The 23682-nt window shown below is 53.7% G+C and overlaps 1 long non-coding RNA gene across 1 annotated transcript; it reads right to left on the bottom strand.

Moving 5' to 3' along the window:
• Positions 1–6759: 6759 nt before the first annotated feature.
• Positions 6760–13595, bottom strand: LOC139037382 (uncharacterized). The gene is made up of 3 exons (XR_011490156.1): positions 13315–13595; positions 9801–9948; positions 6760–7385 (listed from the first exon to the last, which is right to left on the bottom strand). It is a non-coding gene; the product is annotated as an uncharacterized lncRNA (long non-coding RNA).
• Positions 13596–23682: the final 10087 nt, after the last annotated feature.

The raw sequence follows: 23682 nt of genomic DNA, 5'->3' as shown, positions 1-23682 counted from the left end.
GACGGGGGAGGCTGTTGCCTTGAAGGCAGAGTCTAGTCTCCAGCCTCATTCCTCCCCAGGACAGGGCTCTTGCTGGGCTGAGCAGCTGGTGAATCCGACACGCCCCTCCTCCTTTCACCACCCGTGGCTCACCCTCTACAGGCAGGTTTCCCGTATCTTCTCTAGGTGCCCCCCGCCTCCACTGCATTGGTGTCTGTGCCCTGGCAACGCGGGCTCAGCCCAGTGGCGGCCCCACAGTGGCAGTGAGCCCTTGTGCTTGGAGACCTTCCAGTCAAACCCTCCCCAGCGCACTAACTCCTGATGTCTTCCCTGATCTGCCCACCGCCAGCCCATCTCTGTGTTCCTGAGAGGGGAGGTCCCCTCAACTGGTCTATGAATCAGGTTAGGCTGGGCTCTATTGCAGTAAATCAGCCTCCAAACTTCAGTGACTTTGCAGGAAGGTTCTCACTCAGCCACGTTATATGCTCAGCGCAGGGGGAGAGGGTGAGGGCAGGGCTCTGCTTCACCTAGTGTTTCAGGGATCCAGGCTGCTAGAACCACAGCTGGACAATCCCCAGTCACAGTGGCATGAGAAGAGAGGGCATAGAGAACTCTGACCCGGAACTGACACAGGTCACTGCTATGATGGACCACTGGCCAGCAGCCAGGACTTTGGGACGGTGGGAAGCCCATGAGGGGACTCAGTGCCCAGTGTATTTTCAGCCTGGTGAGTGCCAGGGTGAAGAGCAGGTTGGCTCCTGCCCGGACACAGGAAGATGGATGACAAAGGATGCAGGGGGAAGTGTGGGTTCCCTCCCAGTACCCTCCACCGTCCACCAGCTCCCTGCTTCCTAGAGCACAGCTCTGTAACGTCAGCCTTGCTTCTCCCCACGCCTGCAGAAAACAATCCTGGTCCAGCCTGGCCTCAGCCCAGCTCTTTGCCTCATTCTCCTGATCCCCAGGTCACTCCCTGGCCCCCACCATGAGTCTCTCTCAGGCCACAAAAGACTCCCTGCTGCTCTGAACCTCTGCTTTATCTCCTTTACTCCTCCTGGAACGTTCTGCCTCATCTCTGCTCACTGAAATCCCACCCATTCCTCCAAGCCTAGCTCAAGTATCACCTCTCCCATAAAGGCTTCCAGATTCTTCCACAGCATAGCATCTATGCATCAGACATGTAGGTTTCTCTCACAGTTCATCTCCACGGTCTCCTGCAAGTGAAACTGCCCAGTGCAGAGCCCATGGGCAGCTCCAAGCCAATCATGGGACCACACTCCCTCCCCCGACATCAGCTGATTGGCTCGAAATGGCCAATATGCTGCCTGGCAGCAACCTATGAGGTGGAGCCTGTATGCAAGGATGAGCTGGGCCAATCAGATCCTCTCCGGAGACTTTTAACTGGGGATGGGCATCAGCGGCAGGAGGAAGAGCTGGAGGAAGGCATTGGGGTGCCATAACCCGGAGATGGATGAGTGGGGGCCCCTGTAAGCCGAGACTGAAGAAGCAGAATCATGAGGACAACGAAAAAGGCAGAGCTGGGAGTGACAAAGCCCCAGTTTGTGGAAGAGAGAGGGCATAGGTCTGGGAGTGGAGGGAGAGGCAGGCATTCAGGAGAGGCCTCAAAGCATCCGTCACACCAGGTCACCCAAGGGAGGTGCATCAAAGCTGGCTGTGGACCATTCCCAAGAAATGACTGCACTACAAGCAATAAATGCTGGAGAGGGTGTGGAGAAAAGGGAACCCTCTTACACTGTTGGTGGGAATGCAAATTAGTACAGCCACTATGGAAAACAGTGTGGAGATTTCTTAAAAAGCTGAAAATAGAACTGCCATATGACCCAGCAATCCCACTTCTGGGCATACACACCAAGGAAACCAGATCTGAAAGAGACACGTGCACCCCAATGTTCATCGCAGCACTGTTTATAATAGCCAGGACATGGAAGCAACCCAGATGCCCATCAGCAGACGAATGGATGAGGAAGCTGTGGTACATATACACCATGGAATACTACTCAGCCATTAAAAAGAATTCATTTGAATCAGTTCTAATGAGATGGATGAAACTGGAGCCCATTATACAGAGCGAAGTAAGCCAGAAAGATAAAGACCATTACAATATACTAACACATATATATGGACTTTAGAAAGATGGTAACGATAACCCTATATGCAAAACAGAAAAAGAGACTCAGATGTATGGAATAGACTTGTGGACTCTGGGAAAAGGAGAGGGTGGGATGTTTCAGGAGAACAGCATTGAAACATGTATATTATCTAGGGTGAAACGGATAACCAGCTCAGGTTGGGTACATGAGACAAGTGCTCGGGCCTGGTGCACTGGGAAGACCCAGAGGGATCGGGTAGAGAGGGAGGTGGGAGGGGGGACTGGGATGGGGAATACATGTAAATCCAGGGCTAATTCATATCAATGTATAACAAAAACTACTGTAATGATGTAATTAGCCTCCAACTAATAAAAATTTAAAAAAAAAAAAGAAAAGAAATGACTGCAGAAGCCGGTTCATTTGGAAGTGTTATTGCTCAGTTGTGTCTGACTCTTTGTGACCCCCATGGACTGTAGCCTGTCAGGCTTCTCTATCCATGGAATTCTCCAGGCAAGAATACTGGAGTGGGTACCCTTGCTCTTCTTCAGGGGATCTTCCCGACCCAGGGATTGAACCCGGATCTCTCACATTGCAGGCAAATTCTTTATCATCTGAACCACCAGGGAAGCCCGGTTCATTTGGAAAAGCTGACTCTAAAGCAAGTCCAGGGTGCAGGCCTGCTGAGCTGAGTGTGATCCAACACTGCCTGCTCCCCAGCTTGCCACCCTGCCCCACTGCTGGGAGGCACTGCTGCTGCCTCCTCACTCCTCAGGCCCCGGACACCCAGAAACAAAGGCAAGGAAGGACAGCCTGCCCGGCCAGAGTGGTCCTAGAGGACGCCCCGAACACTGCCTCACACCTGCAATTCCCTCACAGCACCAAGAGCCCCAGGACCCGGACTCTATCTCATGGCACTGCCTCTTGGACATTCAGTATCACTGAGCAAGTTTTCACACCTGTAAAATGGGATAATAATAGCTGTCTGTCCACAGGACATGGGGTTGTCATGGAGATCCAGTGCTTTTACATGGGGGGAAGACTGTCCCTATGTCTTTCTGTTGCCTTCTGTGTTCCAAGACATGATGATGGAGGCCAAGTAAACGGTCTCTCCTGTGACTGAGGCAGAGCTGAGGCCAACAGTGAAGACTTGCCCAGGCGTCTCTTAACCCCTCTGAGCCCTTCTATTCCCATGGCACCTGACCCAGGCAGGCACATACTGTCTTTGTTCCTCTCGCTCACCCTGATCACTTTCCATTTTAGTTTCTGCTTCTTTTCATGATCATATCATCTCCAGAAGTGGCCCCAGGCCCCAGTGACCACTCAGCTCCGTGTCAGGCTGCCAGGTTGGCACGGGGCATCTCAGGGCTGAAGTCAAGTGTAGAAACATTCCCCTCCAGGCTCCTGAGAAGCCGCACAGCAAATCCACCTCCGACACTGAGGTGGAGGTTGCTGGCTGCCTCCCCGGTGTCCACGTATCCCTTCTTCCTTGGTAACTGCCAGTTGTATAGTTGGTGAGAGACAGTGCTAAAAGTCTACATTTCTAACCTAGGGTGCATCCAGGGCAGTGTGTGCTGGTTCAAATGACTCCCTGGTGGGGGGAGCTTCTCCCCAGAGACAAGAGACTGATCTTTCCAAGTGTCTTTATGGCCTTGGATATTGTTCATAAGCATTCTGATTCTAAAAGGGTTCAGGGTTAAATCCATTTAGAAGTATCTACACAGATCTCACTGCTCTAGGTCCTGCCCAAGACCAGTTTCCATAGTTAAGGTCTCCAGTGAGCTCACGTGCAGGGGACTCTCAATTTCAACTGCTGAACCAGCACCTGCTAAACACACTCGAGAAACACTAGGTTAAAACATCTGCTCTTCCAAAGACCCTGCTCTTTTTCATTACAGACCAAGAGGCATGGCACCGGGCTCCAGAGGAAAGACAGGAAGCAGCTTTTGTTTCAGGAAGGCTAAAATCTAGTTTTAGGAAGAGGATGGCAAAGGACTAACACACAGACAAACCCAAATCCTCATGAAAGTGAAAGCCGCTCAGTCGTGTCCGGCTCCTTGCGACCCCATGGACTATACAGCCCATGGAATTTTCCAGGCCAGAATCCTGGAGTGGGTAGCCTTTCCCTTCTCCAGAGGACCTTCCCAACCCAGGAATCAAACCAGTGTCTCCTGCATTGCAGGCGGATTCTTTACCAACTGAGCTATCAGGGAAGCCCAAATCCTCATGAGCACCAGCTGGAAAGGCAAGGCCAGAGCAGGGCTGATTAGAATACAGATGCCTTCACTGGGAGAAGTCAACCTGCATCTGCTCCCCACCGCACACTCCCCAGATGGACAGGAGGTGACCTGTGTCCTGAGGAGGGCCGGGCCCTGTGGAGAGAGGCAAGAGCAATCCCAGAAGTAGACGGAGAGGAGCCAGCAGAGCCGGGGCCCTGGGATGCACAGGAAGCAAAAGCAATGGCATATTCCTTCTCTGGGTGCTGCTGCTTTGAGCCTTGACCAAAAAGAAGAGTTCTGATAAAGCGATGCGCAAGTAGATAACTGCAAAGTCGGCCTGCCTGTTTAGAGGCAAATTAAATGGATTCAATTGCAGCAACTGGAATAGAATTTCCATAAGCTCCCAACACCTCACCCACCTCTCTGCCTCTGTGCTAAAGGACACTGCCTTCTCTCTGGTATATACGGAGACTTCCTGGCCCCAGCAAAGACTTCTGCTCTCCTTGTCCATGCAAGGACATTGCTCACAGCTGGTTCTCTCTCCCCACTGGGTAATCCCCATCAGCAGGAACACATGCTGCTATTTCTCCCAGCTGAAAAGAGAAATTTCTCTCTCACCTCCTTCTCTAGCTCCTCCTCCCTTCTCACTATCTCTTTTTAAAAATTTATTTATGTATTTATTTTTGGCTATGCTGGGTCTTCGTTGCTATGCACGAGCCTTCTTCAGTTGCAGTGAGTGGGGGTTACTCTCTAATTGTGGTGCACCGGCTCTAGAGTGCTCAGTAGTTGTGGCCCATGGGCTTAGTTGCCTCTCAGCATGTGAGATCTTCCCAGACCATGTCTTCTGCATCGGCAGGTGGAGTCCCTCCCTTCTCTTTACAGCCAAACTCTGCTAAAAGTTGTCCATTCCTCTCCTCCCCTTCTCTCTTGGAGCCACTCTGATCAGGCTTTGACCCCACTGCTCCTCCAAAACTGCTCTTGTCTCCATCACCAGTGACTTCTGGTTTGGACCCAGTGCCACACTCTGTCCTCATCACTTGACCTTGCAGTAACATCTGACCAGATGCTCAGTTCCTCCTCCTGGTGCACCCTCCTCTTGGGACTTCTGGGACGCCACACCTGCCTAGTTCTCCTGCTTCTTTGCTCCTTCCCAGGTTTTCTTCCAGTTCTTCCCCAGCTTACTGGCTTTTATGTAATACAGTGCCCTTGATCTTAATTAATCCAGATCCCTTCCATTCTATAACCACACCCCCTCTCTAGATTGCCACTATTCAATAGAAGTTTAATATCAACCACACATGTAATTAAATTTTTTCCAGTAGCCATTTTTTAAAAAGTAAAAATATTACAGGTAAAACTAACTTTAATAACATCTTATTAACTCAATATATCCAAATAGCACCATTTAAACATGTAATCAACATAAAAATTATTAATGAGACACTTTTTGTACTAAATCTTCAAAACACAGTGTACATATAACAGCATACATATCTCAATGTGGACACCAAATTTTCATTGGAAATTCTTGATCTGTATTTCGATTTCATGAACTCTATAGTTGAAAAAGTAGATGTATATACCCAAGTTGCTCCAAACATACTAAGATTTTTTTCCAGTAACTCAATCTAACATCCAAGTTTTAAAAATTTAAATTAATTAAAATTAAACATGTAGAACTTCAGCTGCATGATTTCCACTAATTTCAAGTGCTCAGAAGCCACGTGTGGCCAGGGGCTACTACATCCAACAGCACAGAGCTACATCCTCTCAGAAAACTGTGGTTCTAAATACCAGCAGGGAAAAAAATAAATACATAAATAAATACCAGCAGGTCTTGCTGATGACTTCCCATGTTTATCTCCAGCCTGTACATTTCCTCTGGCCCTGAAGACCTGTCTAACCAGTGTCTACTCAGTTCTGCCCTTGGATGTCTCAGGCACACCTCCAACCTCACCTGTTCAAAACTGCACCCCAGAGGGGCCCACTCCCACCCACCGAACGAGCAGGGCCAGTCTTCTCCATCTTGGTTAATGGCCACTCTTTCTTCCTGTTGCTCAAGACAAAGCCTTGGTACTCTCCTGTCCCTTCTTTCTCTCTTACCTTGTATCTGGCCTGGCAATAAATCTTGTCAGTTTCCCCATTAAAGTATTTCCAAAATTCCATTTCCAGTCACTTTAGCTCCCAACACCCTTGGACATGCCCCTCATGGCTCCTAGATTACTAAAGGGCCTCCTGGATTCTGACCCTGCACCCTGCAGTCTGTCCTCATTCAGAATGCTGCTTTTAAAAGAAGTCATTTCTGCTCAGGGTTCTGCTCAGAACCCTGCAGGTCTCCCAACTCACCTAGGAGAGAAGCCCAAGTCCTTACAATGGCCCCACAAGGCCTTCCCTCATCTGATCCCGCCCCCCCCCGCACGCCCCCACCCCACCTCTCCCCGGCGGACCCCTTCAACCCCAGCTTCTTCTAGGTACCTCCGCCACTCTGCTTCAGCCACACTGGCCACCTGGCTGCTCCTGGAACACTGTAGGCAAACGCAAATCTTGCTGTTTCCCTCCATGTACATTTCATACCCTCTATCCCTGCATTTTTTGCCTTTTGCCTTAATTACTGGCACATTACGTATTTCACTTATGCTGTTCTGGCTCTTCCACTATAAGTGCCAGGAGGGACTTTTGTATTTGTTTGTTTTTGCTGCTTTCAACTGGGTGCCTAGAATAGTACCTGGAACCTATCAGGCCCTCAAGAAAAATTTTAAATGAATGACTTCCAGGAAGACAGAAAAACTGGAGCAAATCCAGGGGCAGTTGCTGCTTTGAGAAGCCTGAAGCTGAAAACTGGCAGGGGGCCCAGACCGCTCCCCGCGTTGGGGTTGGGTCAGGGGCGGTCACGGAATCCTCCCTGCCCTGGAATCTTGCTATCCGCAAGATGGGAGCTGGCGCAGGCAGCTGAGTCTTGGGAGAGCGGCGGCTCTGTGATCTGCTTCCGAGCGGCTGGCAGAAGGCAGAGGCGGGTTGGCTTCCTCCGCTACAACCGCCTCCCGGCCCAGGGAAGCCCGGGAGATCCGAATGTCGAAGAACTCTGAAAAAGCAAAACGTGTCTTTAAACGCAAGCAGGGGATTTGTGCGGAGGATCCTAAATGACAGCTGCCCCGGCGGAGGAGCGCGGAGGGCGGGCCGGGCTTTGTCCCTGGGGGAGGAGCTGAGGGCTCGGAGAACGCGCGGGTCACGTGGCTGCCCGTGGGCCCCGCCCCGCTCCAGCCCCGCGGGACCCGCGCTCAGGGAAAGGAGCCCGTGAAGCCCGGGAGGGCAGCTGAGGACGCATCGCGGCGGTCACACCCTCCCCGTCCTCCGTCCCGCCGGAACAGTGCAAGCCCGAGCCACCGCTCCGAGCCGGGCGCGAGAGCTCCGGTGCCCGGGGCCGCTCGGTGCGGGCGCGCGCCCGGAGCCCCCCTTCTCCCGCCGCCGGCGCGCACGCGGGCCGTGCGTACAAAGGAGAGCCTTTCCCGGGCGCCCGCGCTGCCGCGGCCCCGGCCCCGCGCGGGGCCGGGGGCGGGGGGATCGCCCGCGAGCGGCTCCCAGCCCGCAGGCTCCCCGGCCGCCTGCCTCGGAGCTGCCCTTCATTTATTTATTTTGGTGGGGGAAGGCGGGGGTCATCTATCTTGGAGCAGAAAATCTTTCCAGGAAGTTTGTACCTATTAATATTTCAGTTCCTGGCAGCGGCTTTAAGTGCCGGTGCGTGGGGGAAGGGCCAAGTTCACTGCGGCAGGAGAGGGAGCTGCGGAGCCAGGCCGAGTGTTCTCGGTAGGCCTGAGGCGGTGGGGCCGAAGAGCAGGCCCGTCTCCCTGACACGTTCCCTGCGCCGCATCCAGGAGCTGCCCGGACCTCTGTGGGCCGCGGGCACGACGGCGGCGGGTGCTCTTGGGAGCGTCGTGCTCGGGGCTCCTGCGGGGAGAAGCGGACCCCGAGTCTGCCAACGGAGAGGGGACGTCGGAGGGAGCTGGGAGGAAGGAAAGGCGGAGCCGGGAGCACCCAGTCTCGGAGGGCGCATCCCCGCGAGCGAGGGTCGGCCAGCCGGGTCTCTGCAGCTCAGACCGCAGCCAGCGTTCGCGGGGAACCGACGACGGTGAGGGCCAGAGCTCCGACAAGGTCCAGACGCCCTTTCTGACCTTGGTCGGTCACACAATGGGAGGGCGCTGCAGCAGAAACTTGACCTTATAAAGTTCAGATGCTCCTCGCAACCGCCCTGCAAGGTTATTATCTCCAGTCTTCAGAAAATGGAGCTCGGAGAAGTTAAATAACCTGCTACACAGCGAGGTCCCCTTTTTGTACATATCGTGCAAGAAAGCGTCCCTTGGTAGCAAATGCATCGCTGATCGCTGTGCTTCCTATAGTAGTCCCCACCGCCCCCGCCCCGACACACACAGAATCACGTCCTAAGGGGAACCACGGCACCAAGACTTGTCAGCTTTTCAAAATCCCCTTCATTCACCGCAGAAGTGCCTGCTTGGCTTTCTAGCCAATCACACAACTGGAACGCCGATCATTTTCCAAAGAAACATCTATGTCGTTCCTCCCCTGCACGTGTAGATAAAGAGATTTGAAGCGGTTGACCTCGCCATCTATGGAGCAGGGCTCCTGAAGAGGTTACTTCAAATGCTAACAGGCCCAGGGTAAAAACTGGAGTCGTCTCACACAGCAGCAGGGCACTGTCTCGGTCCCAGTATTGCAAAGTCGGTGGTAGACACCATGGCAGCCTTTTTACTCAGCCTGTCTCAGGGACTCTGGCCAGCCCCGTGTGGAGGTCACTCGCTCCAGGGCCAAGACTTGGAAAACCTTTGGGCAAGGAGCAGTTGGGCTCATGCTCCGTCTCTAGTGTTCAGGAAACCCTGCCGCTTGCCCCCTCCTCTTCCCTAGCCACTTGTGTTTCCTCCTCATCGCCAGAGCCCCGCTGGCCTATGGACCAGAGGGGAGGATGTGAGAGATTCAAGCATTTTAAAGTAGAGCTTGCTGACTGGAAAGTCTTTCCTCACCAGGTCTCCTAGGAAAAATACTCACAGGAAACCCCCTAAGGGAGAACGGGCTGCCGCATCTGTCTCCCCGTGATGCCAGCCTTGGTGATCTGGTGGAGGAATTCCAGCCCTCTGCCGGCTCCAGTCAGTAGGGAGTGCTTTGTGGAGGAGGCTTCAGAGAGTTTTCTCCCCCAGCTCTGGGCCATACCCAAAGCACCCTGTTTCTGCTTGTATTCCCACCGCTGAGGTTTCCGTGAGGGGTGGGGGTGCTGTCGGTGAAATACAAGCCCTCTCCCCAGCTTGGGTGGGCCGGCCTTGCCAGCTGCCTTCGCTCTTGGCTGCAGAAAGCTTGCCAGGCTGCAGTGTGCAAGGGCCTGGAACAATGACTGGTAGCATCAGCTATTTTAATGCAGAGTTAGGCGCACAATCCTTGCTAAAAATAAATACAAAGGAAAACCCCAAAGTAGCTAAGCCTATTTTAATACCTTTTATTTTTCTTGTCCCTGGTTCTTTTGTCTTCCCGTGCAACTTGGAAGTTGTGTTTCACACAGGGCCCACCCTGAGTGTGGTCAGGGCTCCCCTCCACACATGTTCTACCGACGGAGGGAAGGACATACAGCCCAATCTTGATCACTGGCAGGAACAGCAGAGGGAATAGAGGGAACAAAAGGAAAAGGACTCCACAGTCATTTATCTTGTTAAATAGAATGTTGGCACAACTTCTGAGATAACTACAAAGGAGCTTAGTGGTGATGAGCCCCACTGCCTCTCCCCTGCCCAACACAGCCCCACCTTAGGGAGAATGGATGTTTGCAAAGCACCTGGCTGAGAAATAGCTAGCTGCCCTCCTCTAATGGGAGGGAACAAATCCGAGTGCCTCTGGACTCCCGGGGGCATCACTGCTTACCTTTTCATACCGGAAGCCGGGGTGGCAGATAACTTTGGGGGTGTCGACTGTTAAATTACATAAACAAGGAGGCCTTCAGACTGACTGTGGCTCTAATGCATTGGGGGCTACCTAGGCAGACCAAATCTAAGCCTGTAAATGCTTCAAGGTTATGAAATCAGGCCTGAAAAAACAAATCACAAACAGCCAGCTAGGCTGTAAGCTACGGCCAAGAAATAATTTCCTTTCTTTGCTTCTGCAGATCAGTTTCTCGGTCTTCCCCAGCTCCCCGGAGAAGTGCTCCTACCCACTTCCAGTTTAGCCCTGCCCTCTTCAAGTGGGTTTTTGCTCAAACTCTTACAATTTTGAATATGTCTCAGTTGATACAGTATTAGAATCAGTAGCCCCTCTTTTCTCTGGGAACTGATCCTCATCTAGAGAGGCAGTTTCTCCCTGCTGAGATATTACAGAGTTTCTCTCCCTCCTCTGACCCACACCTCTCTCATAGTTGATAGGATCAGGGTGGACCCTTGACCTCATCAGGCTCTTCCCTGGAATTTTGGAACAGAGGTGTAAGGGAGGGAAGGAGAGAGACAATGAAGCCCAACATCTAGGCCTCCTCAGAGAGTTTTTAGTGACTTTTTTTTTTTCCAGCTTACAGGGTACAGTTTTCTATTTCTTTGCATGTCTCTCTTTTTTAATCAACAAGTGAACATTTTAGGTCGGGCATTATAACACCTTTCTGTTTCTTTGCATGTCTCTTTTTTTTTAATCAAAAAGTGGGCATTTTAGGTCAGGCATTATAGCGGTTCTGGACTTGGACGCATTCCCCCCACCCAATCCCCCTAGTCTACCGTTGGGTGTGTTTATCGACTGGCTCAGACCAATTCTGCAGAGTCTGTCTCCCCATAATGTGCCACTCCTGCTCTCTCTGCTCCATTTTTTTCTTCTCGTTTTGATTTTTAATTTGGCCTTTCTAGAGGTTAGCCCTGTGAGCCAGTGATGGGTCAGAAGTTTGTGCCCACACATTTGAGCCAGTAAGGCTTCTACCCTACGCCAGTAGATCTGTGTGTAGGTCAGGAGAATGCATTCAAAGATCAGGCAGTTGTGCGAGACTAACCCTGCCTTTACTTTCTACCAGGCCCTTTTGTGTCTCTTCCGCATGCATGCAAGGCATGCATTCAGCCAAGGATGTGTGGAGAACCAGGGCCCTCTCTGGTCTCTCCTGAGCGGTGCAGCCTTGGGCCCACGCGTGCAGCTTTCCAGACCACCCAGGATATGGACTGGATGCCTAGGAGAAGGGCCCCCCTTCCTCTCCCCCTCCAGAGGACACTGGTCACCAGTGTTAGGCCCCTTACTGTCATGACCAAGAGGGGTGCCTGTGATAGGACCTCAGGCCCAGCCCAGAGGCCTGAGCTCCTCTGCTGAAGAGAGAGCTGGGGTCCTCCTGCTCTCACAGAAAAATGAAGACTTCTGCTCCACGCTAGTTTTACACGGCCTTCCCACTTCTCCCCTTCAGCAGAGAGCAGGTCAGGCCTGGGCAAGGAAACCACAGGACATGGTTCTCAGGCACCAGAAACTCAGGGCTCAGGTGGGGAAGGGAGCCAGATAAGTGACTAGCTCTAGGACAATCCCCTAGGTGCTCTAACCGAGGTGGGGCGGGACGTCGACGGGACAGGGAGGGAGTGTGGGTGGGCAGACGCTGGGCCCTGACGGATGAGGGAGCTCCCGGCTTCGCCTGCCTCTGTCTCTTCTTCCTGCTCTTCCTGGCTCTTGGCGTGCCCCCCACCCCACAACCTCATTCCACTTCCAAAGGGGATCATCACACTTTGGTCCTTTGATTGGCAGGTTTTCTAAGATTTGTATTGTTAAAAGATAAACTGAGGCACATTAAAAATCTTTTTTAAGTTTATTTGAGCAAAAATCAGTTCAAATTGGGCAGCATCCAATCTAACAGAGCTGTACAAAAGGAAAGACTTTTATAGGCAGAAGGGAGAAGGAGCAGTTAATGTGACGCTGAAAGCAGGTGGGTTATCGCAAGGTCACTTTTCTTTAGGGGATAGCAGGGGTGTGTCAGGTGGATGAGCTCACTAGTGCTGACCGGGTGTTTCCTGATGTGTTGGTCTTAGATTCCATTTCTGGGACTGCAGAAACTGTAATTAAGTCTTGGATTGGTAACATAGGGCTTAGCATAAGTAACCCCATTTTGGGCCCGTTGCCCTGTTTTTTTCCCCACAATGTTACTCTGTTGTGCTTATTTATTTATTGTTATGTCTCACTTTTGTAAGTATTTGACTTACTTCCTGGGCGTCCCTGATGGCTCAGAAGGTAAAGAACTTGTCAGGTAGCTGATACATTTACATAGTCCAAAATTAAAAAGGCACAAAATGGTATTCAAACTTCCTGCCTTCCCAGGCCCCTGAAACTCTGCTCTCCTCTATAAAGTCCTGTGTCCCAGCTGAAAAGTTTCAGCTCCCAGCTATACTGCAAAATTCTCTGGCCAGCGGGACTCTGGGACCATCTATTGGGACCACCTGCAGTACCAGCCTTGGAGGCAGGACTGTCTTGACTGAAGCAGAACTTGAGATCTTATCTGTCAAGAGCCCAGTGCGCGCTGGTGGAAAGGATGGGCTGACAAGGGAGCACCCTGATTTGATTAATATTCAGCCACCACACATTAGGGGTCTGCTTCATAGTGTTACATGTCTCATTTCTAATCCTTTTCATAACTCTGTGAGGTACAACTATGATCTTTGTTTTACATTTAAGGGAACTGAAGCTCAGAAAACTCAAGGACACTCAGCTTATAAGTAGCTTCATTGGTTATATGTGTGCGTGAGTACTCAGCCACCTCAGCCGTGTCCAACTCTCTACAGCGCTATGGACTGTAGCCCGCCAGGCTCCTCTGTCCATGGGATTCTCCAGACAAGAATACTGGAGTGAGTTGCCATGCTGTCCTCCAGGGAATCTTCCCGACCCAAGGATCGATCCTGCGTCTCTCCTGCATTTTAGGCAGATTCTTTACCCACTGAGCCACCTGGGAAGCCCTTATTGGTTATATACTGCTGGGGACCCTAAAGCTTGGTGGCTTGGAAATAAAGCATGTTTATTACCTCTCACATTTCATGCGGGCCAGCAGTTCAGGAGTGGCTTCATTCTGGCTCAGGGTCTCTCACGAGATTAGAGCCTAGATGTCTTGCAAGGGCTGCAGTCATCTGAAGGCGTGAGTAGGGGTGGCGGGTTTGCTGCCAAGGCTGCTGACCCACGTGGCTGGCAAGTTAGTGCCACTGGTGGTGGGAGGCCTCAGCTCCCCTTCAGGACATCTCTGAAGCTGCTTCGGTGGCCTCACAGCATGAGGCTGGCCTCCCCCAGAGCCAGTGATCCAAGAGAGAGGGTGCCACGCGGAAGTTGTGATGCCCTTTATGACCTCGTCTCAGAAGTCCCATGTCACTTCCACCTCATCCTATCTTATAGGCCAGTCATTAGGTCAAGTCCGGCTCACACTCAAGGAGGAGGGGATTTTGCTCCATGTTTGGAAGGGAGATTTGCCAAAGCATTTGTGAACACCTTTTAAATCCATCACAGGGCTGATCCAGAATTTTAACTTTAGTCCCCCAAGCCCAATGTTTTTCATTCAATCCCCTATGGGTCCATGAAGCTAAGCTCTCAAATATGAAGCACTGGGATGGGCATGTAAGTTCTCTGCCCTCAGGATGCCCCCATCTGGACATGTCATGAGGACAGGACCCCACAGGACAATATGGGCTCTGACTCGATGGTGTAGATGGCAATTACAGCCAAAGCCAGCAGAGGGTGGGGCCCGAGTGGATCTGAGGGCCCAGGAGAGGCTGGGAGCAAAGGGGGCTGGGACTTGCCGAGCTGACTGGGAAGGGGCCAGGAGAGACTGGGGTGGGCTAGGGTCCTGGGGGCTACTTGAGAGGACCCCTGAAATGACGGGAAAGCCCTGACCAGGTATGAGGGAGTAGACAGTTGTGACGTTGGTCACTGCTGACCCAGGGCCGGGGATGTCAGTCTGTTGGAACAGCATTAATCTTGGCTGTCTGGGCCCCACCATGAAGCTCCTCCAGGCTTTCTCAAGGCACTGGTGGTGCTTAAGTGGGCCCAAACTGAGAGCATGTGCCTGCTCCCAATCTCCTCGGGGTCCTGTGACTCTGGCCACCCCAATGAGGGCAGGTGCTGATGGCCTCACCTTCATCTTGTTTCCTTTCTTAAGCCTGGAGTCATCCTCCTGATGTGTCCCCAAAGCCCCATTCCCCTCCTGCTCCACTGGTCAGGGACCCTGAGTAGTGGGAAATCTCCCTACACTGGGTCCCCCTGACTCCCTCCACCATGGAGCTCCTGAGGGCAGACCCCGTCCCTGGGGAAGGGGTCCTCTCTCGCCCTTTGGCAGGGGGAGGTAAATGCCAGTTGTACTCTGGATGACTTTTAGTGTTTGGGGAACTAGGTCAGAAGTGGGGAGAGGAGGGAATTCTCCCTCATCAGATGATCATTTCAGCAGGAGACTGTCACTTCCTGGAAGGGTAGCATCAACTGTCTGCTAGAAGGTTCTTTAAAGAAGCCCCTGACAATAACGGAGAGGAGATGAAGAATAACGATGATGAATGTGGGTGAGCCAAACCGTGCATCTTCTCAACAGTGCCAGCCCCATGCAAGGCCCCTCGCCTTTGGCAGCCTCTATCTAGGTTCATCACGGAAATCAGGATTGCTGTGGGGGAGGGTGGTGCCTGTAGTGTCTGTCTCCCCTCTGACCCCGGGCTGCCGCCTACTGACTGGAGAAAAGGAGAAGGGGAGAGGAGGCACCAGCTTCTCCTTAAGGGCCAGGAACCCCGGCTGCTGGGTGGGCTTCTTGGTGGGGAGGAGGTGTGAGGAGGATGAGCACATTTGTGAAAGGCAGTTTTCCTGGGTGGGGGGGTGTATGTCTATGAGGAAGGAGATGAGGGGTCCAGAAGAATTCTCCCGGCTGATGGCTGAGTTCAGGGAGGTGTGAGGAGCAGGCCCTCCTGGGATTGGGGTGAGGCCCCGGAAGAGCCTATCACACAGAAGGTGTGACATCTGCACCTGTCCTGGGCAGGAGTCCTCGGTGGTCATTCCTTGACATTCAGTCAATCAGTTACCAACCACGCAGGCAGTACATGCTTGACTGCCTCCAGACAATAAGGGGGAAACTGATGATCAAGCCTGGGGGTTGGGGTGCTGGAGGAGCCCTGACATGTGAGGGAAGACAGAGGGAGACCCAGGGCCTTTGGGGAGGAAGGTCTGGGCTATCTGCACCCCCAGAGCCTCAGGCTGTCTTTCCACTGACCAGAGAAAGTTCCACAGGCACTACTCACAGCCCTATGGCCAAGATTCATGGAGCAGGTCTCAGGACAAGGTGCCCTTGATCTCACTTTACAGATGAAGAAACTGAATCTCAGAGAGGTTGAGTGACTTGAGCCAGGTCACACAGCTAGTGAGTGGTGAAGTCAGAATTCTTTGCCTCAGTGTCAGGAAGTAAGAAGCACTCTTCATGGATCCTATAAAAACATGTTTCAGGTCTCCACTCCCGCCTCTCCTGGAGAGCCTGATTCAAAATAGGTGTCAGGAACTGTGTGTAGAGCAAGTAAGCGAAGACTGAATAGGACACGATGAATGAATTCTGCCTCCTGAGGTGCCTTCTGCACATGCTGCCCAGAGGATGGAGCCCGTCTCTGCTGATCAGGCTCCAAGCTCTCCCCAGTTGTGGGGCAGAGGAAGTGAAGGCAGTCAGGTGGCGTCTTCCTGAAGCCCCAGGTCGTGTGCCCCCCCACAGGCTTCCCAGGCTTGGTCCCTGCCCTCTGGCCAGGGAGGCCCAGGGCTGCTGGGGTGATGGGGTGGGGAGGCTTTCCAACCTAAATGGGAGTGCAGAGGGCCCTGGCAAACCCTGACATTCACTGGGTCAGTCTCCACTCAGCCAAGGCACTGAGCACCTGTGTGTTCCCCTGGTTCTTTGGATTTAATGAAAGACTCACAACAGTCAGAGGATTTACAAGCAGTGAGTGAGCAGTGGTATCTGCTAATGGGGGGTCTCTGCCCAGCACCAAATGGCCAAGGGAAGGGCAAGGCTTGTGTGACCTCCTTGCCTAACGTTGGGTGGTTGAGTCTTTCCTTGTGGCAGGGTGGCCTGAGGCTGGTGGACCAGGACGGGGTCCACACTTCACATGAAGTCCTGGAGCCCGAGATTCCAACTCCTCCACCTGCCATCAACCAGAGAGGTGTCCCACCAACTTTAAGAACGTGTAGGTGTGCGTGAGTGGGTGCCCCCAAGCCAGAGGCCCCACCTGGAGCACCCACTGCAAGCAGGGTGGGAGGCCCTGGCCAGCATGCAAGAGTAGGCTGGCCAGTGAGGTTGCTTCCTGGGTGGACGCCAGGTCTTTTCCAGCAGAAGCATGTGGAGCAGGGAGGAGGGAAAGGGTCAGGAGGGGAAACTGAGGCAGGAAGGGGCCCAGCTTTAGTATCCCCAAACCAGGTGGGACAGAATCCTGACATCCCAGTTCCCTGCTGGGAAGGCTATAGAGTGAGTGGAAAAGAACTGAGCAAGGCATCTATGGGCTGAGACTTTAGTCAGCTCCCTCATCACATGCCTGCCTTTGGCTCTGAATCTCTTGTGTGTGCCCAGTCAGGTCAGACTCTTTCGAGACCCCATGGACTGTAGCCCACCAGGCTACTCTGTCCATGAGATTTCCCATGCAAGAATATTGGAGTAGGTTGCCATTCCCATCTCCAGGAGATCTTCCTGACCCGGGGATCCAACCCACACCTCGGGCACTGGCAGTGGATTCTTTACCCCTGCGCCACCTGGGAAGCCCTTGTATCTGTTATTACCAGGGAAGTATTTATTTTACAAAAGGACCAATTTTCAAGTCCCCTGACCTGTCATGAATATTCAATTTACAAGGGTCACTTTACCACATTTATTCATTGAGAGAAATCCCATCGCAAACGGTTTTGTAAAGCAGGAATCCCTTTGTTAAGCGGCCGCCAGATTTCCCTGTACAGAGTGTGCTCAAAAGGAAGAGCTGCCCCGATGGCCCAGGCTGGGAGCCAGTCGCGCCATCACAGCGTTGGGGCTTGCTGCACCTGGAACTGAGAGGTCCTGGCTCCCACCCTCACCCACATTTGATTTTAATAAATACAAAAGGAGGCAGTTGGTACCACTTCGTGCCGTGCTGGGAAAGCCCACCTCCACCGCCGGGCCTCCACGGGTGGGCTTGGGGCGCCTCGGGATCGCGCCCCGCAGGCTGAGGGGCAGTGCTCATTCTCCGTCCTCAGGCCGAAAACCGAGACCCCAGGAGGGCCAACAACACCTGCCCGGAGATCGCACAGCGACCCGGCTCGGTTCTCTGACTGGTGGCCTCTGGAGGTTCGGGCCGGGACAGGGTCCGCGCGATTGTCCCCCAAGACACACACCCTCCTCCCCGATCCTTCCCCGCCAGGCCAGGCCGGCTGCCTTCCAGCCAGCGGGTCCCCGCCGCCCAGCGCCGAAGCGGGGTAGCCCGCCGTCGCGGGCCTCGCCCCGGGGGCAGCCCTTGCCCGAGCCCGGGTGGCGCGCTCGGCCTGGTCTGGGAGGCCGGGACGCGGGAGGACCAAGGTAGGGGGCCGGCGCCGGGCGCCCTCTGGTGGCCGCCGCGGGCAAGGAGCGGGAGCGCGGGTTTCCCCCCGCGACGCCGCCGGGCGGGGGCGACGGCAGCCTGGGATTCCCCCCGCGCGCGAGGGTGTCCGGGCCTCGCGCCCGCGCGCCCCCTTTTCTCCGAGGAGGAAGCACTTTTGGATGGAACTGAACTTCTGTAAAAAATCAATGAAGTCGACAGGGACACCTGGTCTATAAGACAGGAGAGACGCCCTCGCGCTCGGGACCCGCGGGGAGGAGCCAGGGGGAGCCGCGCCGAGCGGAAATGGTGCCTATTGTCGCGGCGGCGCGCGGCTCCGCTCGGGCCACCGGCCGAGGGGCGCGCCCGCGGGGCCCCCCGGGAGGGGAAGCGGCGCGGGTGGCGGTGGGCGAAGAGGAGCCCCGCCAGGGCCCCCGCACGCCAGCCCCCCGCCGCCCTTTGTCCGCCGCGAGCCCCGCCCCGCCGCCCCCCCCCCCCCCGCGGCCTCCCAGGCCTCGCCCCTCGCGGGTGAGAAAAGCTGGCGGGTGTGATCGCCCGTCTCTACCGCCGAGAACACCTCCGGCAGGGCAGGTGATGGCTCTGAGTCACACGGCACCGCCCGGACCCGATCGTGGGTCTCGGGGCCAGCGTGAGACTTCGGCGGATGTGGGAACCGCACCCCTCCCGCGCCCAGTCCCCCGGGGGGGCCGAGGCGCAGAGGCAGGGACAAGGCCGCCTCAGTCCCTGCGAGGGAGGCAGTTTGCTGCCTAAGTCCCCGGCACCCTCTGGTTTTCAGAAATCGCCCTTTATTTGCAGAGCCCAGTCAGGAGGCGCCGCTTCCTGGACTGTGAAGTCAGAACAGGACGAGAAAGAGTTGCAGCTGCTGCTTCTGAGGATTTGGTCCCAGCTCCTGGGTGCTGCCCGGAGAAGACAGGCTCTTACTTGAGGGGCGGCTGCAGCCCAGACAGGGGAGGGGAGCGTTCCGCGAGCACAGGGCTCGGGCCTTGCCTTCCAGCGCAGGACTGATGCAGGACGGACGTGGGGAGCCGGGGGAGATGGTGAGGAAGCCGGCGGGCGGGGTGGGGGGTGGTTGCTGCTGGAAGAGTCAGAGGCAGATGGGGGACGAGTAGGGAGCCCCCACCAGGGCCTGTCTGCCTGCGGGCTCCGGAACCTGGCACATGGCAGGGGTTCAGTAAATACACGTCTAAGTGTCTGTCAGGACGAAGGAGGGGCTTGAGCTGCCTGGACTCCGGCTGAGCAGAGGCGGCTGGAAAGATCTGAGCGGACTGTTCGGAGCCTGGCAGCCCAGGGGCTTTGAGGGGCAGTTAGGAGGCGCCTGGAAGAGAGAGGCTCGGGGCTGTGTCTGGGTTGAAGATGGGCCCAGCGCGCATGACGTTGAGCAAGGTCTGAGGGCTGGTCGAGGGTGGTGAGGCACCGGGGAAGCGGCCCTGCTGAGGGCTGGAGCTGACTGCTTGTAAAAGTGCCAGTTGACAGCAGTGCACACAGAGGACTCCTCACCAGCAAATGTTTCCCGGCCCGAGCCTCTCTCCAGCTCCTCCCTGGAGAGTGCTCGGTGGTGGTGGCCATGGGCGGCCTGTCCAGGTGAGGCCCTGTCAGGCCAGGAAAGGCCTGAGTGGGAGCCCACCAAGCCTCTTAGATCCCCGAAAAGGCAGCAAAGTCATCTCCCGTGGTTGTAGGAACTGCCCATCACTCACATGCTCCACTCTAACATCTGGGTTCTGAGGCAACTGCTTGCACCACTAGCAGCCGCTGAATGCATGGATCACGGGGTTTTGCACTTATCAGGGTCCCTCACACAAGTAGTTACCTATGACACCTGAGAGGGACTCCCAGGGCTCAGAAAACAAAGAGGGGCCAATTGAGTCTAGGCTGCTGCCACTGTTTGGGCTACAGCGCTGCTGGACGCAGCCCCCTCACCGGCCATCACTCAGCTGTAAGCGCTGCTCCTGGGGGAGCTCCCACTGCCCAAGCTGGGGTCTGCGCTTGCACCCCATTGCCCAGGAGAGGGGGCGCCCTACAGCCTCTGAAGTGGGAGGAAAGGCCCTGCCTCCTAGGATGACTCACACGTTGCCCCCAGTGGGAGGGCGGCGTGATCACTGACAGCCCAAGTGTTTGATGCTGAGAGCTTCAGGGGTCTTCAGCAGGAGGGGCTGGACCCCATAAGGCTCTGAAAGGCCCCCTCCCCACCATGGGGATGATGTCGTAGGGAGGCACCGCTGGCCGAGGCCTGAGTAGAGTCTCAGCTGCCGGGTGTGAGGCTGAGAAGGAGATCCTGAGGGGAGGGGAGCAGAGCCACGGAGGAGCCCGATGGCCCAGGATGGGGGTGCTGGGAATTGGATCAGAAGACCAGGGCTGTTTCCCTCGGGAGAGAAGCAGGAACTCAGGTTAGGTTTTTGTTTGTTTACTTACCTCTTAAAAACTGAAAAAGAGGACTTCCCCAGTGGTCCAGGGAAAGACTCCGAGCTCCCAGTGCAGGGGGCCGGGCTTGGATCCCTGGTCAGAGAACTAGATCCCACATGCCGCAACTAAGACCTGATGCAGCCAAATACACAAAAGAAAACAATACACACACACACACACACACACACACACACACACAAAACTGAAAAGAAGATATACAGTAAAGTTGTGTAAAACGAAAGGCCTCCTTCACTCTTCCCACCCCCTCCTCACCAGGTTGTGTGTCCTGACTAGCCCTCTAATACACTTTAAAATGATGTGTAAGCCATAGTTCGGGTTTGGGTTGGTCTTTTTTAGTAACTGGAATCATGCTGTATATGTCATTCTGTGATATGCTTGTTGGAAATGTTCCAAGTCCTGCATACTCCTTTTAGCTACTACATAACATTCCACAGAATCAGTGTTTGCCCTTTTTTTCCCCTATTTTAACCAGATGATTTTATTGAAGTTAGATAGCTCAGTTGGTAAAGAATCTGCCTGCAATGCAGGAGACCCCGGTTCGATTCCTGGGTCAGGAGGATCTGCTGGAGAAGGGATAGTCTACCCACTCCAGTATTCTTGGCCTTCCCTCATGGCTCAGGTGGTAACGAATCCGCCTGCAATGTGGGAGACCTGGGTTCGATCCCTGGGTTGGGAAGATCTTCTGAAGTAAGGGAAAGGCTACCCACTCCAATAAAAAGTTGGACCCGACTGCGCGACTTTTAACTTTTCAGAAAACATAACCAGTGAATTGATAGTGCCTTGCTTAACGTGCTGCTGATAGTCACTGGATCCAGACCCAAGCACCAATCCTCACAGCCATCCTAGGACCACACACTCTGGAAGGAGTGATGTGCCCCTGTCCCTGTTTGGGTCATTTATTTCTTACAGTCCTGTCCCACCTTTGAAAATGTTTAGTTTTTTTTTTTTTTTTTTTGGCTGTGCCACATGGCTTATGGGATTTTAATTCTCTGACCAGGGATTGAAATCATACCCTTGGTAGTGAAAGTGTAGTGTCCTAACCACTGGACCGCCAGGGAATTCCCCCACCTTTGAAAATGCTTCAATTCCTCTCAGGTTGAATCCCTGTAAAGTCCCTTTGAGTTGGGAGGATGAAATATCAGTATTTTCCTTATATAGTTAAAACCAGATCTTGATTGGGAGTTCCCTGGTTGTCTAGTGGTTAGAATTTGGTGATTTCACTGCTGTAGTCCATGTTCAACCCCTGGTCAGGGAACTGAGATCCCATAAGCCTTATGGTGGGGCCAAAACAAAACAAAAACCAAAGTCTTGATCAGAAGGGTTCATTGACTTTTCCAAAAGCATTCAGGGACTCCCTCCAGCACCTGCTGGGCCACCCGCCAGTATGCACCACATTTTTCCAATTCCTGAGTGTACCTGTGATGATGTCTTTGAAAGGTGGTTGTTTACCTTTTCTTCTAATTATTAAAAACACTTGGATGGGAAGCTAGAAAGGGAGAAGGCAGTGAAGGAGGGGAAGTTCTGACTGGGGGAGGAATGAGCATCCTCATTCAGTTTTTCTGTCACTCTGGAAGAAGGAAATTAAAAAGCTGTGAACTTCCCATTACTGCAGCTTCAACAGTAGATTCCTGATGGCTGCTGGGTTAAAGGAGCATCTGATTGGTTTCTCACTTCAGCATTTCACACTGCAGGGCATATTCTCTTACTTGCGCTAATCTCATTAAAAAATATTTTCCCTTTCTAAATATTTTGAAAGGAAAGTCAGTTTTGTTTCTGTTTTCCTTTTCTCTCCATGAGGCAACTTCTGGAGCAGAAGAATGTGAGCCTTGATTGAAAGGATGCTGCTTTCTGGCCAGCTGCCCACCTTTACCTCTGCCCCTCGTATTTCGTTTTCCTACAGTGTTCTCCGTCTTGATGGACATTCGGGTCGTGTCATTCTGCTCTGATTATGCCCACTTTTGTGCACACGTTTGAGTACAGCGCTGGGTGGGACTTGAAGGGGAGAGAGTCTTGGTGTGAGTCCCTGCCCATCTCAGGAGAAGGAGTGTTGACTTGGCATCCAGCAGGTACCGCACTGCCTGCCAAGTCTAGTGGGAGACTGGCTGGCCTGTGGATTTGGGACTTAAAAGTCCAAAGGCAGCCAAGTGACTAGGTAAATCGTTGGGTTTGCTTCGGGCTTCAGAAAAAGCTGCGGGCCAGGTCGGCCCACTTGCGTCCACTAGATGGCGCCAAAGCCGGTAAGATGAGGCCTGGGCGTTGGAAGCCTCGTTGCAGCAAGGGTTCCAGCTCCTGACCCCTTAGTGCCGGCTCCTGACCCCTTTCTCTCACTGGTGAAGATTCTCCCAAGGCGTCGGGCGCCTCACTTAAACACCTTGGAGGGCTTCCCTGGTTAAACACACAGGGCACCAGTAAACAGCCTTGTTTGTACTCCTTTCTCAGTCCTGAATCAGTGGGTTGTTCCATACAAGGTTCTGTTGCTTCTTAAACCCCAAATAGCAGATTCATTACCAAAATCATATTGTTTTCGGTCACTCCCTTCTGGGGGCGGTGTTGTTTCACAGCACTGGGAACTGAAACATAAAACCTAAAGTTGGGGTGACCAACCATCCCAGTTTGCTGTGGACTGAACGGTTTCTGGGGACTCAAGATGTTCAGTGCTGACACTGAGGGAGTCCAGGCACATGGGTAAAGCAGTGGTTCTCAGACTTTCATGTGCATCTGAAACAGCTGGAGATTTACTCACTCACAGATGGCTGGATCCTACCCCTAGAATTTAGTGGGTTGACAGTGGGGTCCAATAATTTGCATTTCTGTCAAGTTCCCAGGTGCATTGCTATTGCTGGTTGGCACCCAAACTTCCAGAAAGACTGGCCTGAATGAAAGACTTGAGTTCAGTATCTGCAAATCCCAGTTTACTGCATGTCCGTGTACTTTCTCTGTGTGATCCAGCAGTGTGGCAGGAAATGGAGGAGGCCTAGGTCCTCTGAGTGTCAGCCAGGAGGAACCCACATCCTCCTGGCAGGGTGGCCGGGTGCTATGGAAACAAGTCTGCACCCAGAAGTGCCCAGCCTCCTTGGCACCTGCTTCCCAGAGGGAACCTCAGCCCCTGGGAGGAGCGAAGTGAACAAACAAATGTAGAGATCAGCCCTTGGCCAGGGAGGGTGTGTGCAGGTCCCCACCCTTCAGGAAGCAACCCAGAGCAACCTGAAGACAAGCAAGCCTGTGCAAAGGAAACCACCCACCTCCCAGAGTCATGAGTTTGAGAGCTAGAGGGGGTCTCTGCAATCAGGGCCAACCTCCTCTTTTTAACGGGGCGGGGGTGGGGGACATGGGCTTAGGGGGAGCCGGGAAGACAGGCTGTGAGTTGACATGTCAAGACCACCCATCAGGAACGAGGTGCAGTCAGAAGCTTCT

The sequence above is a fragment of the Odocoileus virginianus genome, chromosome 11, assembly GCF_023699985.2.
Source record: "Odocoileus virginianus isolate 20LAN1187 ecotype Illinois chromosome 11, Ovbor_1.2, whole genome shotgun sequence".
Classification (NCBI taxonomy): domain Eukaryota; kingdom Metazoa; phylum Chordata; class Mammalia; order Artiodactyla; family Cervidae; genus Odocoileus; species Odocoileus virginianus.
The sequence above is the reverse complement of the archived record's forward strand: the minus strand, read 5'-3'. Positions and strand labels throughout refer to the sequence as shown.